Source organism: Empidonax traillii, unplaced genomic scaffold, assembly GCF_003031625.1.
Source record: "Empidonax traillii isolate 1590-97213 ecotype Southwest subspecies unplaced genomic scaffold, ASM303162v1 scaffold2621:size20639, whole genome shotgun sequence".
Classification (NCBI taxonomy): Eukaryota; Metazoa; Chordata; class Aves; order Passeriformes; family Tyrannidae; genus Empidonax; species Empidonax traillii.
In genome coordinates, this window is record NW_020957814.1 from 16,408 (window position 1) to 20,639 (window position 4,232).

Genomic DNA, 4,232 nt, shown 5'->3' on the forward strand with positions numbered 1-4,232 from the left:
ACCCCACTGTCTGTGAACACCCACAGCACACCCCACTGTCTGTGAACACCCACAGCACACCCCACTGTCTGTGAACACCCCCAGCACACCCCACTGTCTGTGAACACCCCCAGCACACCCAACACCCCCTGCACAGCCATGCAACCAGAGCCTGGCTGAAGGACGGGGAACAGGCTGGATGGGGTGCCCACTGTGGCTCCAAACTGCCACCATCGCCCTTTGCTCAGCAAAGCTCTCACTGAACCCTTGGCTACGCCAGGCAGAGGTTTCTGTCACACCAAAGCACAGCCTGTCTAGAAGGTTACCTACCATGTTTGGTAGGCTTGGCTTGATTTACCTTTTTTCATTAAAAAACCCCCAAAGGTGCTTGGGATATTAAGGGATTTAGGAAAGAGAGGAGTCAACAGTGCCCTAAAATGGAGTCTGGCTCCAAGTCTGAGGCAAGTTCAGAAGCCCAGACACCCCTCGTGCTGACAGACACCTAAAGCCCCCCAGTGCCACCATTGCAGGCTCCCTGGCCAGCCCTGTCCCTCCCTGCTGCTGCTGGGGCCTGTCCATCTGCAGTGGGACACAGAGCCCTGCCCAGGTGCAGTGTCCCAGGCACACCTCTGACCTATCCCAGGGGAGAGCTGCCAGCTCTATTTCGGGCAGGATTCCTCCCAGGGAAAATCAGCCGCTTCTGTCTAGAGTTGCAGGCCCAGGGAGGGGCTGAGCAGCAGCCAGGGCTGGGTGGCACCAACAGTGGCTTTCCCAGAGTTGATTCCCTCACACAGACCCCCAGCCCCTGGGTCAGGCACCACAGAACCCTGGACAGACACCTGGGAAGGCTGACACAGCGCCAGGGAGGGACGAGCTGGCCCCAGGGAACAGCCCCAGGGGACACACCAAGAGAAGGAGAGGACAAAGTGCTGGCAAGGAAAATAAACACCCAGTGAAGGGCCAAGGGGGTGGGCCAGGATCCTGCTGGCTGGCCTGCAGCCAGCTTACTCTGAACTCATATATCCCAACATCCCATTTTAGCTTATCTTAGGATGTAAAATACCCAAAGCAAACTAAAATCAACAGCCAGAAACAAGATAAGGGCCTGACACTCAACCCAAGTTTAATTGCATGACCTTTGAGATGAAGTTTACTGCAAGAGCTTCAATCAGGGCTGATCCCATTCAAAATTCAGGGGAATGAACTGCAAGTGATGCAGCTCTTTATCTGGCAGCACTCTGGAGAGATGACAAAGCAGCACAAGGGGCACAGCCAGTGCCCAGACTGCAGAGTCACTGCGGGTTTCCCAAGAACAACAAGGCACATCTCCCCCACCTCACTCATGGGGCACTCAAAGCTTGGCCCAGCTCAGCTCTGCAGGGCCAGGGGGAGCCTGGCCATGGATCCTCTGCACAAGGCACTGGAACGGAGCAAACAATCCCATGGCACAGCCCCCCATCCCAGCTAAGAGGGGAAAGGCACCAGCTTTCACTGGGCAAAAAGCCCCCAGGTTTGTGATGGTTCACAATGACTCTCTTGCAGTGAACTACCCACCCTGAAGCATCCTGACAGCTATCCGTGCTTTGTTCCCCACAGACACAATTCCCAAAGCCTCAGCACCGGCCCAGTCAGCCCAGCAGTCGGGAATATTGCTGACAACTGTGCCCAGGGCAGAAAGGGGGAGTTGACGTAAGCAGAGGGGTAACAAGACGTGAATCAATCCCGAAGTCCAACAATTATCAGAATTACCCAACCCCATTAGTGAGCACTGAATTTATGGCTCGAGAAAGAACAAAATCCAGGAGTTCACACTGGGCTGACTCAGGCTTTGCCCAGAGCAGCAGCAGGGTCCAAGCATGACGTGCTGCAGGGGCAGGTGTGACCTCCATCCCTGGCTGGGGCTGGGGGGGACGGGCACCCCGAGCCCAGCCCCACACACTCAGACCCCCCCTGCCCGAGCTCCTCTCTCTGCACCCTTCTGACACCTCAACCAGGGTTATATGGACTCTCATCCCACATTAATTATCGCTCTCCAGGGGTTTCCCCTTCGAAACAAACTCAGGGGCCATTAAAAACACTGCAAGGTTTACCTGGAGCACACCTAAGACACACCTAAATACCTGAAACACGTCCACATGCCTAAAGCTTGAAGAGAGGACAAACAAAGGAGCAGAAGCCCAGGATGGACCCACAGAGCTGCTCTGCCCTTGCCACCTGCAGGGGTGGGAATGCCCAGGGCTCTCCAGCCGAGCTCAGCCCAGTGACGGGCACACAGTAAACCCCTCCAGCTGATGGAGACTCCAGCTTTGCCAGCCCAAACTGGCCAACCCACAACTGCCCCTCTGGCCCTTCTTCACCACAGAATATTGCAGGCCCAGCCCGCAGCTCTGAGCTCAGGCTCTCAGTTGTGCCAGCGCCAGCACAGCTCCCACTGCGCTCAGCACTCCTCACCAGGACAAATTGCAGCTCCTCCTGGGACTCTGGCAAGGCCTCCTCTGGAATTACTCCTCAAGAGCTGTGAGGAATTTCTCCTTGCACTACATAAATATTTAGAGCCCATTTTCAGACTTCCCTGACTGAAGCATTGTTTAATAAAGAAGAAAAAAAACTTCACGAGACAGATTTTACAGCCGGAATTATTACACACAGTAAATTGACCTGCAGACATTTTCTACATTACAGCTCTGCAGCTTGAATTATACACAAACAGGTGGTGTCCTATAGTGAAGATGTTTAAAGTACGTGAGCCAAGATATTTTTATTTATTTTAAACCAGGGCCATTACATTACATAAGAGCCCAGAATCCCAACGCTCTCCTCGAGCACAGGCTCTTCAAAATCAGTAACTTGTGCTGGTGAACTGTCCTGACATTCACTGGCTTCATATAAAGGGTTGTTCCCAACTACCATAAATTAGACTAATTAACCTACATAAAACATCCTAAATGTCAGAAGGAGAGAGGGGAAACGAATTAGTTCAGCTGAATGAACATGTCTTTCCTATGTACTGTAGTATTTTAAAAGTGATTAGAGTGCCTTGAAGTCATTCTGGCTGGAATTAATTCTAATTCTAAGATAATTCCTCCACGAGGCCTCATTTCTAAAGCAGTGCTGGCTGCAGAGCAGTTGGCTGCTCCCTCCTCCTTGACTACCAGGGCTTGGGATCTCTCCAGGAATGGTGGGAAAACTCTCCCAAGCCAGAGCAAGGACCGTTCCACAAAGGGCTTAATCCCGAACACGAGTGACCCTGGGATGGGGTTTTGCTGTGCTGTTCTTTAATCACACCCAAACACAACTTAAACAGAACTGGTCATGCCCACAAAAATGACCAGAAAACAACGACTCAACCAGCTCCCCCACAAGCTGCACAAGGAACCCTCCCCCAACCCCACAACAACTCAAAGGGCTTTACAAAGCACTAAGTAAGGGATTTACTGCAGGGCAAACCCAAGTTTTCTTCAGGAAGATTGAGCAAACTGAAAAGGAAGTGGACAACACACTGTACTTGGTAAAGGAAACGCCCTTCTGAAAAACAAAGGTGACTAAAGCCTGAAAGGTGAGAATGTAATTCTCTCAGAACAAAACTGAAGGGTTTTCAGCCAATTCTTTTCTTTTGGGGATTGGTTTTCTTGTGTACTGGGTTTTTTCCCCCCTTCTCTTTGTTTCAGTTTGTTTATTATTCTTCTTCTCTGTCAGTTTTGCTCTGCTGCCCTCAGTAAATCCCATTAAATCCCACCTGGACGTACTCGAGCTGTCAGACCACACTGCACACTTCAGGTGCAGGAACTGCAAACCCCATGTCAGCAGTTCACTAAAAGCAGCAGCTCTTCACTCCCAAACGCAGGGGCTGAACGAGTGTCCATGTTTCCAGTAGCTCAAGGGGATCACTCAGGAAGGGGACACTGTGCCCTAACCACAAACAGAAATCCCAAACACTGCAGCAATGTAGCCCCAAACCAGGTGTTCCAGATTAGTGACACATCCTGCATGCACATACTGGAGCAGTGACTTGTTTCCTTACCAGATTCCTGCTGGGAAGCACCAGTGAGGAGCAGGGATTTCATCCCACTGTCCAAGTGCAGATGAAGTTCCCCACCCCTGATATACCCAACTCTGCGCCTCAGGTACCTCCCCAGCCAACTAAACCCGGTCATTTACTCCAGCAGAGCCGCTGTTTGCACGCCTGGCTCAGCAGCCCCTCCTCAGGCAGGGCAGGCAGCACTCACCTTCAGGGAATCCACCAGGTCATCGAC

General features: G+C 52.0%; 1 long non-coding RNA gene across 1 annotated transcript in view; it reads right to left on the reverse strand.

Annotated features, from left to right (window-relative positions):
• The window catches only part of LOC114072091, an 8,965-nt gene extending 4,733 nt beyond the window's left edge, over nucleotides 1-4,232 (reverse strand). Inside the window, exon 1 of the long non-coding RNA XR_003574131.1 lies at nucleotides 4,206-4,232. This is a non-coding gene — a long non-coding RNA (uncharacterized LOC114072091). The remainder of the gene's footprint in view (nucleotides 1-4,205) is intronic.